General features: G+C 42.7%; 1 protein-coding gene across 4 annotated transcripts in view; it reads right to left on the bottom strand.

Moving 5' to 3' along the window:
• LOC134220179 (protein obstructor-E-like) overlaps positions 1-4,874 on the bottom strand; it is a 170,655-nt gene extending 165,781 nt beyond the window's left edge. Inside the window, exon 1 of one of the 4 annotated variants that reach the window (XM_062699164.1) lies at positions 4,748-4,874. The gene's annotated coding sequence lies outside the window, so the exon portion shown is untranslated. Of the gene's footprint in view, positions 1-4,648 lie in introns of all 4 variants that reach the window. The other 3 variants (XM_062699166.1, XM_062699163.1, XM_062699165.1) reach the window with 3 other exon arrangements.
• Between the last annotated feature and the right edge of the window lie 7,127 nt (positions 4,875-12,001).

Here is a 12,001-nt window from a genome sequence, read left to right as displayed (position 1 = left end):
TTCCGGCTGGTACCTCCGGGAGAAATCCTTTAATAACTTCCAGAGGAATTTCATGGGGAATTTTTGGGGAATCATCCCTAAATTTAACAAAATTTTTGACGAATTTCTCAAGGAATTTCCTGAAGAGTTCGGAAAGAAAAAAAATATGAACAATTTTTTGGACAGTTCTTGAAGCATTTTTTGGAAAAAGTCCCGGGCGAGTTTATGAAGAACTTCATAGGGTAATTGATGAATAGATCTTGGTGGAATTTCTGAAGTAACTTCAGAGAGAATACCAGGAGGAGTTTAAGTGGGAATTTCTGAATAATTTTCGGGTGGAAGTTCTGGGAAAGGAATCGTGCAAATTTCTAAGGCATCAATTTAAATTTAAATTTTGAAAGATTTTTGATAGGATTCACGGATAAATTTCTGAAGTAATTTCTATGAGTCCTAGTCGAATTCTTGGAAAAACTTCCGGAGAAATTCCTGGAGGAATTTCCGGATGAACTTCTGGAAGAACTTCCAAAGGAACTTCCAGAGGAACTTCTGAAGGAACTTCCGAAGGAATTCCAGATGAAACTTGTGGAGGAATGCCTGGAGGAACTTGCGGAGAAACTTGCGGAAAAACGGCTGGTGGAATTCTTGAAGGAACTTCTGGAGGAATTCTTGGAGGAACTTCCGGAGGTACTTCCGAAGGAATTCCTGGAGGAACTTCCAGAGAGATTCTTGGAGGAACTTGCAGAGGAATTCCTGGAGGAACTTGAGGAGAAATTCTTGGAGAAACTTCCAGAGGAATTTTTAGAGGAACTTTCGAAGGAATTCCTGGAGAAACATTCGGATAAATTCCGGAAAATTTCTAATGCACGGAATTGATTCATGCCGCCGCAAATCACCAGCGGCATGACGCCGCCACGCTATCGTCGCTGGCTGAAAATGATCTGGCACGTCTCTGCCGAAATAATGTCAATCGGCGCACAGGTCTTGATTGAATATCGAGTGAAATCCTGTATGGAAGAACCTTTGGGAGAAACTGCTGTTCCAGGATAAACTTATTCTGGAATTCCACACGGAAACAAATCGGTTACTGATTTCATGATTTTAAAATCATGAATTCATGATCTATCTTATTTCATGAAATCATAAATTTGACTCATGATTTCATGATTCAATTCACCGAAATCATGAATCAAAGCTACCGGTGCCATGAATGTGAATCATGAAAATATGAAATCAATGGGACAAGCGCTTGGACAAGCGTTACCTTTATCTGTCAAACTGGGGACATAAATTTGCGGCGTCCATAATCTTCGGTGGCGACGTTTTTCTAATTTAAAACATATTCTGTAAGTAATGGGGTTTCATCAACAACTGTATTTCAATAATAATCTATTACTTGTAAATTTACAGCACCCTGGCGGCTTCGCTGCAAGACTCTGGCTAAGTTTGCGTTGAATTGTGATCATTAATATTTGCTTCTATCGATCGGCGGTGGCGTTTTTTTAAGTTGAAGAGATGGTGTTGACAAATTTGAAAAATCTTTTTATTGTGAATTAGGTTTTGTTTTAAATTCAAAAGAACGCGAGTTCAGTATTAAAATATACCTTATGTCCCTGTGTAGGTTAATACTGAGATGCAGAGCATGCAAAACATAACAATATCCTATGTATGACATGTAACAGCAATGCACATCTGGTGGATTTATAACTGCTGATTTCAATTTATGAACGTATTTCATTAATCCTAAATATGGGTCGAGCTCTTATTCAGGTAAATTGTCCCATTTTCGTAAATTCAATTCATAATTTCAGGTTAAACGATTCATGATGCTAATGACCCGACTTACGATTCGATGATCGGCTGAGTCCACATTTATAAACTATCCTCCCATTTTCATGAGCTTGAATCATGATTTCAGGTCCAATGACTCATGGTTTCAGGTAAGATGACTCATGGTTTCATGAACTAAATCATGAATCGACTCACGACTCGATGAGGGATGGAACCCGCATTCATAAGAGAAGCTCTCATTTTCATGAATTGAACTCATGATTCCGGTCGAATGACTCATGATTTCAGATAATATGACTCATGATTTCATGAACCAAATTATGATTGGCCATCGGTAGAAAAACTGTAACGCATCAATGCGTTACGGGAAAACATCAAAAAACAAATCATGAATTCATGAGTCATAATCATGGTGTATTTTCATAACATGAAAACGCACTATATTCATGAAATCATGAGTCATATTTATGATTTTCGAGAATGGAATTTTACCCGTGCAGTAATACGTCTTAGAGGAATTTCAAAAGGAACTTCTGATCTAGTGAAATCCAAGGATGATTTTTTAGGAACTTTTGGAATTGACCCTAATTATTATATAAAATAAATAACTGAAAAACATAACAAAATAAATAAAATTAAAATAACTAATAAAAAAATTGTCCTCATTTTAGTAACGCTGCTAATTTGTTACTCAAGAAAAATTTTGTCAACGTCAAATGGATAGATTGGAACTAAACTTACTGTAAACTGAATTAAACAATTAAAAATCTTGTCGCAAATTCAATTTTAAGAATGGGGACATGGGGACGGGTTCTAGAACTGGAATTAACTTGCTTGATAGATAAAATTATTCATAAACATAATAATCAGTCAATTAAGTGGATAGCTATTCTAGAAAATCATCTATGCATCCATACTCATACAATTTCAATAATTACTGATAATATTTTTAGAGATTGTAATCAACTGTTTCAGATGTTCCTTCAATGGTTTAAAATCATAGAATAATAGCACACCGTAAGACTGACAAGCATTTATGGAACGCTGCTTTTCTAAAGTTCTGCAACTAAATTCGTTATAAGCTCACGATGGTGTTTAAATCAGTTGTAAAATTATTACGTAGCATATGAAGGACACTACGCATGTGCCATGATCAAAACATTTTAAAATTTTAACTAAAATCGTGCAGAAAATAAAACGAAAAAAAATATTTTTTTTTGTGTACGTACTATCGAGGTAAAATGTACGTACAATCGAGGGTACGTACTATCGAGGGTACTCACTATCGAGGGTACGTACCATCGAGGTATGCCTGTACCATCATTTACTGAGTGATTTGCTTGCGCATGTTTGCGCTTTTACGAGAACACTGCCGTCAAAGTTTTCTTAACAATTGTGGTTTTTATTCTCTATACCTTGTAATGATTAGAAAATAAACAACATTATTACTAGAAATATGGTTGTTTGCTATTTTATGCATGCTGTATTTGGAGCATATATTATGTATTTTCTATGAAAATTGTTTCACATGATTAACCAGAAATTGCTCCACGACTTGCACTATAAACAACAACCCGAATTTTAAATTTTCCGCATTCCTCATACTTTTAACATTTATTCATTCCACGGGTTATCACTTTAACTCCACTAGTTATTCCCTCTTAATTATCTTCTGTAAGCTCTCTACATTATTTTTTAAAATTTTAAATTACTTCAGCTTTTCAATCTTCCAAACTTGACATTTTCCCATGGTTTCAATCGACACTTTCCCCACCCAAAAAATTCGTTCATTTTTTCAGAATATCTTGAATGAACAATCTTCATTAGAAAAAAAATTACACAACAATCCAGTAACTAACGGTTAACTAGCCGTTATTACGAAGAGCTCATAATTTTCACATTCCACACGAATAAGTCACATAAATTTGCTTTTCATCTTCATTTGCAAGAGTCAAAAAATCTAATTGCAATTTTTTAAATTACAAATTGCTTTCCGCTTTTGAATGTCAATACTAGATTTGCTGTCCGGAGCAATGAAGGATAGGTGCGTTTATCAATTTCAACCATTTATTTGATACAAGTCGATGCTTTAATGATTACAATCCCATTACGAAGTTGCAAATACATAATTAGATTCGAATGTTCAAAAATATGCACGTAATATAAACTTTCCCACACATCCCATCCATAATCATCATTTACTGCATTTCGTCATACTACCGTCCATCCAAGATAGCAGCATTGTTTGAGTTTCCACACTTTTCTCCGGTTACTTAAGGCAACCAAACCAGCAACAACAGCATTTTCAGCTTCCAACTTCCATGATCATTAGAAAGTTTCACAAACGAGCAAATCAACCCAAAGCCAACCCCACCAACGGCATCATCATCGTCGTCAACTTCTACGGCGGCAACAAAGAATCAGTTTAAGTCCATAAGAGGTAGCAAAACACTTTTCCATCAGCTAGCAAAAACGAAACAGAAAAAAAAATCCTCGGGACACCACTCCATACAACACTACCAGCTCAACCGTCTTCGTTTGAAAAGCTTTTTCCTCTATCACTCGACACAGACAGTTTTCCTCCCACTCTGCCGCGTTCGTGATGTCCAAGCGTTGAACTTTACAGCTTAACCGCAACGACTACTGGACCCAATTACTACGGGACCAACTTCCACTGTCCTCATCATCGGCATCGTCACCATCGTTGGTTTTACTAGCATCGACATTCAAGATAGCTGCATGTCTTTTAATGAGGTGGGCACCCTCCTTGACAAAAGGCGACGAACCCCTCATCAAAAAGGAGCTCTCATTTAATCCTCGACATGTCTTTATCAGGTGACAGGACTATTCTTTGACCCTGGGTCACGCAACTTTTAACGACCTTTCACAGAATCTAGACGAACCCCACTTAGTGGTTGCACTAAATTGACGGTTGTACAAAATCCAACACTTTGCAACAATCACAGAACCCCGAACAAACCGAAACTCCAATATCTTCTTAATGAACAGCCGCAACATAGACCGACCCAAGTAAAACCGCGAAGATGTTAGTCTGGCAAAGCGCTGGCGCAAACTGACTGCTTCAAGTGAAAGAGAAACAAGTTTTTGCCTTGCGATCATGTTAGTTGGCTCCGTTGCTAAACGCTCTGCGCGAGAAAATCCACCACGAAAGACGATCATACAAATCCCGCCGCCTGCCTGCTAGTCAATTGATGCGAATGCGGCGACGGTGCTGGCTGCAGTAACAGCGGGGGGGTCATCTGGTACCTACCCATGAAGTGCAACGATGACGGCGCGGCGCAGGCAACCGTACGTTCAGCGTCGTTTGTTACCGTCGAGACGATCCGCGTGTCGGATTGGTAGGTACAGGTAAAGTTCTATTTTACATACCCTGAATGGAGCAGCTGGTGGAAAGCTGACTATCTAGTTCCGTTCACTTTTCCACTTTCTTTGATAATAACCGTTTGCGTGCTTGCATATGTACCAGTATATATGCTTAAAGGCTATAGGTGATTAAATGTCACACAAAGAAGAAGAAACAGAAAAGATGATATCAAAAAGAATACCTCAGGCAGAAAGCATACTCAAAAAATCAAAAAAACATTTAGTTAAAAATAATTATTGCAGTACGGAGTTGGACTTTCTATTACTTACAGTAAAATAAACATATCATCTCAATTTTAAATATTATTTTGTGGCATCACACTTCATACACCGTTTTTAATTGAGAAAATCAAGTCATGAATGACACACTGAAGACGGCCTCACAGTTGAGGTCGAAATACGTATCTGTAAAGATTACAAAACGTGATGAAATTTAATGGAATAGTACTAAACTCGTTTTATTACCAACGCCGTTTTGTCTTTCTCGTTACAAAGTATACGTAAAGGCATAGGATCACACCAAAACCGAACTTTAAATAGAAGGCTCGGGGTCCCATAGTGCTATATACCAATCGACTCATCTCGACGAATTGATGTGATGTCTGTATGTGTACAAAACTGTGAGCCACACTTTTTGGTACTTAGCATTATCCGATTTGCTCGCAACAGGTCGTTTAGTAGTTGATTCGCAAGAATACTTAATTCTTTATACAATTATGTTTATGATGAAGAAGAAAACTCTAATAAAAACCCAGATTAATCCACCTAGCGTTGGTTGTGCCTTTCTCGCGCATTATGAAATTGAGAAAAACATGTAAGACAGATCAAATTAGCACATAGATTTTACTTTTTCCATCATTTTATCTCTATATGCAGTCATTTGAATGCATTGCTGCAGCTGCCGTAATCTGGAAAGTGACGTAACAGCCATTTTACAACATGCTTGTTTCCCAATTTTGCGTTAAAGAGCTCGATGAGTAGTATTCGTTAACCCAATTTTTGGAAAATGGCGTATACGTCACTTTTTCAGATTACGGCAGTGCAGTAGAAGAATTTTTTTCCTTTAGGGTGGGGGAGGGGGTGAAAGAGGAGCCTTTGGCAAAAAACAATGTATTTTCATCGGGTCAATTTTCAATAGGAAACAACAAGCCGCTCTGAAGACTGAGATTAGATCAAGCAAACAAGCCAGCTTCGAGGGCCTGTGTCAAAGTGCCAACGCGAATCCATGGGGTGACGCCTATAGGGTCGTAATGGCCGAGGCACGAAGTGCGATGGCCCCTACAGAGCGGTCTCCAGAGATGCTGGAGAGGATCATCGCGGGGCTCTTCCCACGTCCTGACACAAGTCCCTGGTCTCACTTTGTGGAGCAGCCAGGGACCAGGTTGGCCGACGAGGGAAGAGTAACTGTGGCGGAACTTGCGGGGATTGCACAGTCCCTTAGTGTAGGTAAGGCGCCAGGACCGGATGGTATTCCGAACCTAGCCATCAAAGCAGCCATTGCTGAGGCTCCCGAGATGTTCAGATCTGTCATGCAGAGATGCCTGGACGAGGGAATCTTCCCTGCAGCATGGAAAAGGCAGAGCTTGGTCTTATTGCCAAAGGCGGGAAAACCACCGGGGGATCCGTCGGCATATAGACCAATATACCTGCTTGATACTGCGGGGAAGGTGCTCGAGAAGATCATACTCAGCAAGTTGTTGATGCGCACGGATGGTGCGGATGGTCTATCGAGTAACCAGTTTGGCTTCCGAAAGGGTAAATCGACCGTAGACGCTATCTTGTCGGTTACCAAATCCGCGGAGATAGCTATCCAGCGTAAGAGGAGGAGAGTTCGCTATTGTGCAGTAGTGACTCTCGACGTGATGAATGCATTAAATAGTACCAGTTGGGCAGCTATTGCAGATGCGCTTCTGCGTCTTGGAATTCCCGAGTACCTGTTTAAGATTCTCGGAAGCTACTTCCAGAATCGAGTACTGGTATACGACACGGAGGAGGGGCGGAAGTGCGTTGACATAGCCTCAGGGGTTCCGCAAGTTTCTATACTGGGTCCGATGTTATGGAAGGTCATGTACGACGGTGTCTTGAGGTTGAAGTTCCCGGTGGGCGTGGTAATCGTCGGCTTCGCTGACGATATTACGCTGGAGGTCTACGGCGAATCGATCGAAGAGGTGGAGTTGACTGCAGCCTACTCGATCGCAATTGTCGAGGAGTGGATGAGTTCCAGGAAGTTAGAACTGGCTCACCACAAGACTGAGGTCGTTGTTGTTAACAACCGAAAGTCGGAGCAACAAGCGGTGATAAGGACAGGCAACTGCGCGGTCACCTCTGAACGCTCCATCAAACTCTTGAGGGTAATGATCGACGATAAGCTCACCTTTGGTAGCCACGTCAATTACGCCTGCAAGCGTGCCTCCACAGCTATAGTGACATTGTCCCGGATGATGTCCGATAGCTCTGCGGTTTATGCCAGCAAGCGCAAGCTTCTGGCAAGTGTCACTCTGTCTATACTGAGGTATGGGGGGCCAGTTTGGGGCACGGCCCACAAGTGCTACAGAACGAAGTTAGAAAGTACGTATAGGCTCATATGCCTAAGAGTTGCGAGCGCGAACCGTACTTTGCGTCATCACCGGTATGATGCCTATTGACATCGTTCTCGGTGAAGACATAAAGTGATTCTAAATGTGCGGCACAAGAGGCATCCGTAGGAATGTCAGGTTGGCCTCAATGGTCAAATGGCGGCGGGCGTGGGACAGTTCCACTAAGGGTAGATGAACACATAGGTTGATACCGGAGATAGATACGTGGGTCAAGAGGCGCCATATAGAAATCACTTTCCACCTGACCCAGGTCTTTACAGGCCATGGTTGTTTCAGACAGTATCTACACCGGTTCGGACACTCGGCCTCGCCCGAGTGTCCGGTGTGCGATGGTTTAGAGGAAATGGCGGAACGAGTGTTGTTCGTGTGCCCGCGTTTTCGCACAATGCGTGACCACATGTGGTCTGGGCACTACCCCGCACAACCTAGTCCAGAGGATGTGTAAAGATAAAGTTGGCTGGAAAGCCGTTTTATCGGCTATCGTCCAAATCGTCTCGAAGCTACACAGAAGGTGGCAGGTGGTGGACTCGAGGAATGGCTAGTTCAGGCGCAAATAAGAGGTGGTCCAAGGGATCGGAGTCGGCTTCATGGGTCATACTGGTGCCCTGTGGTCGAACTCGACCCTTTTATCGAACAAGTGGCCGCGCGAAGAACAACATGGTATCGTCGCTTTCGCGGCGTCGGTCAACCGGGTGGGTTCCGAACCCGAGGACGGAAAGGGGTCCTCGTCAAGGCTGGGGCAGGCGTAGGCACCGCGTCGTCAAGTCCCTCTGTGCGTTGGCGAATAGGCCCTATCGCAGAGAGGTTAATTTGGGGTGCACGCGGCATCATCATTCTTGATATCAGTCGTGCAGAGGGAAGCAGGCGCGAAGTCGACCCTTCCCACCTTCCGAGGACATAGGGCGTGGTAAGGCTACCTGGAAAGCCGGCAATGCGCTGGCACGATACCATGGTGTTCTTCTAAAAAGCGAGTCACGGTGTTCGATGCTGCAAGGACACGCAGCTAACCTCGAGGGTGCGTTGTGCGCTGGCCCCCCTTTGAAGCATTACTTTCTGGTTGTACCGAAGGGACGATGGACTTGACGGCAATGGAAACGGTTTAGCGGGTCGGGGATGTAGTCCTGCCTCCCTCGTTTGCTGTTGGAGGTGGTCCCTAACCTCGCACTTCCTGGACAACCCATGATGTCTGTTGAGCAGAGTACGTGATGAACTTATAAATAATATAAAAAATCACGATAATAAAGAAATAAAAAAAAACTGTTGATTTCCCCTCATTGACATTGACATTGCTTAGGAAGAAAAAAACACATACACACATACAGACACCATCTCAATTCTGTAAAAAAACCTTATGTATTGAAGTATTGAAAAGTTACGTTTTTGTATTATTTTAAATTTTCATGCAGAATTGTATATGCCATGATTTTATACAATAATTGTAGGATTTGTTTACAATGTTATGAAAACTCATATGTGAATATGTACGTTATGTGGATGTCCACGTACATATTCACATATGAGTTTTCATAACATTGTAAATGACCGTCCAAGTCGGGTGGTTTAATCGCCGGAAATAGGCAATTAACTTTGATTGAACTGTAGGATTTGTTTTTTGAGAGTAGTTCAAGCATATAAGTATCAAGCACCGGTTTAAAAAAGTCCCTAAGTTGTCTAAAAGTATTAAATCCTTACAAGCAAGCATAGCATAACTATAATTGTATAAGTCATAGTCAGCAGTAGGAATCACTTTTCGATACCCAGTTTTGATAAAACTTCTACTCAGTAAATTCCACAGTCAATTCCCTGTTATTGTCAATAAACTTGATAACATTTGTTTCCGATATATAACTATCTAGCTAGATTAATGCGACTTATTGTCACCAGGGAATGTATCAGAAAAGTATTGCAGAAACAAAGTATCTCGCATTATTATCACAAAGAGGCCTGCCTGAAGGCGTAAGCTCACCGATCCCGAAAAGATCACATAGCCGAGGAGTGTTTCTTTATGTTCATGCAACATTCCGGCCGGAGACTTTCCCGAAAGACGAGGACAATACGCATTCTTTTGGGTTTTAAAACGGGTGATGACGATCATAAGTGAGGTGGTGAAAATTTCCAAGTAAAGGACAAGCTGGATTGTTAGATGTTCTAAAAAGTTGATCCCAATAGCTGGGGCTTTATTGTGAATGGACCACATTAAAAAAAATAAAATATTGTTTTTTATGTACGGAGTAGAAGAGAAGAATGCAGCATGGGCGAGATTGCTGCAACACCGCACGCACAAAACTCGATTTTCCGGAGGAAAAAGCGTCAGCAGGAAGATCGATACCGTGAAGAGACGGAGCAACTATACCGCGCTAATAGCACACGGAAGTTCTATGAGAAGTTGAACCGTTCACGTAAGGGCCACGTGCCACAGCCTGATATGTGTAAGGACATAAACGGGAACCTTCTTACGAACGAGCGTGAGGTGATCCAAAGGTGGTGGCAGCACTACGAAGAGCACCTGAATGGCGATGTGGCAGACGAAGATGGCGGTATGGTGATGGACCTGGGGGAACATGCGCAGGACATAATTCTACCGGCTCCTGATCTCCAGGAAATCCAGGAGGAGATTGGCCGGCCGAAGAACAACAAAGCCCCTGGGGTTGACCAACTACCAGGAGAGCTATTTAAACACGGTGGTGAGGCACTGGCTAGAGCGCTGCACTGGGCCATTACCAAGATTTGGGAGGAGGAAGTTTTGCCGCAGGAGTGGATGGAAGGTGTCGTGTGTCCCATCTACAAAAAGGGCGATAAGCTGGACTGTAGCAACTACCGCGCAATCACATTGCTGAACGCCGCCTACAAAGTACTCTCCCAAATGTTATGCCGTAGACTAGCACCAATTGCAAGGGAGTTCGTGGGGCAGTACCAGGTGGGTTTTATGGGCGAACGCTCCACCACGGACCAGGTATTCGCCATTCGTCAAGTACTGCAGAAATGCCGCGAATACAACGTGCCCACACATCATCTATTCATCGACTTCAAAGCCGCGTATGATACAATCGATCGGGACCAGCTATGGCAGCTAACGTACGAAAACGGATTTCCGGATAAACTGACACGGTTGATCAAAGCGACGATGGATCGGGTGATGTGCGTAGTTCGAGTTTCAGGGGCATTCTCGAGTCCCTTCGAAACCCGCAGAGGGTTACGGCAAGGTGATGGTCTTTCGTGTCTGCTATTCAACATTGCTTTGGAAGGGGTAATACGAAGAGCAAGGATTAACACGAGTGGTACAATTTTCAATAAGTCCGTCCAGCTATTTGGCTTCGCCGACGACATAGATATTATGGCACGTAACTTTGAGAAGATGGAGGAAGCCTACATCAGACTGAAGAGGGAAGCCAAGGGGATCGGACTAGTCATCAACACGTCGAAGACGAAGTACATGATAGGAAGAGGTTGTGAGACAATGTGAGCCACCCACCGCGAGTTGGCATCGGTGGTGACGAAATTTAGGTGGTAGAAGAATTTGTGTACTTGGGCTCACTGGTGACTGCCGAAAATGATACCAGCAGAGAAATTCGGAGACGCATAATGGCTGGAAATCGTACATACTTTGGACTCCGCAAGACGCTCCGATCGAATAGAGTTCACCGCCGTACCAAACTGACCATCTACAAAACGCTCATTAGACCGGTAGTCCTCTACGGACACGAGACCTGGACGATGCTCGTGGAGGACCAACGCGCACTCGGAGTTTTCGAAAGGAAAGTGCTGCGTACCATCTATGCAGATGGCGGACGGTATGTGGAGGAGGCGAATGAACCACGAGTTGCATCAGTTGTAGGGAGAACCATCCATCGTTCACACCGCGAAAATCTGAAGACTGCGGTGGGCCGGGCACGTAGCCAGAATGTCGGACAATAACCAGGGATTGAACTTATCATTTCATTATCATTTAGTATTCAGCTAATAACTTATTTCAGAGGCGGAATTCCGAAAAGTGTTGAATGGCGGACTTCTGGCGCTATTTCCCCTTTACAACTTTGTCTAAGGGTACATTGCTCTATGTCTAATACTTACAGCGTGAAACGCTAGTATCATTTAACATACTAAATAATAATAACACTTATTATCATTTAGTATAATAAGTGCCATTAGCGTTTCACGCTGTAAGTATTAGACATAGAGCAATGTACCCTTAGACAAAGTTGTAGAGGGGAAAAAGAGCTAGAAGTCCGCCGGAGTTCCATCTCTGGAGTGAG

Source organism: Armigeres subalbatus, chromosome 3 (assembly GCF_024139115.2).
Source record: "Armigeres subalbatus isolate Guangzhou_Male chromosome 3, GZ_Asu_2, whole genome shotgun sequence".
Lineage (NCBI taxonomy): Eukaryota > Metazoa > Arthropoda > Insecta > Diptera > Culicidae > Armigeres > Armigeres subalbatus.
This window is presented reverse-complemented; position numbering and strand designations above follow the sequence as displayed.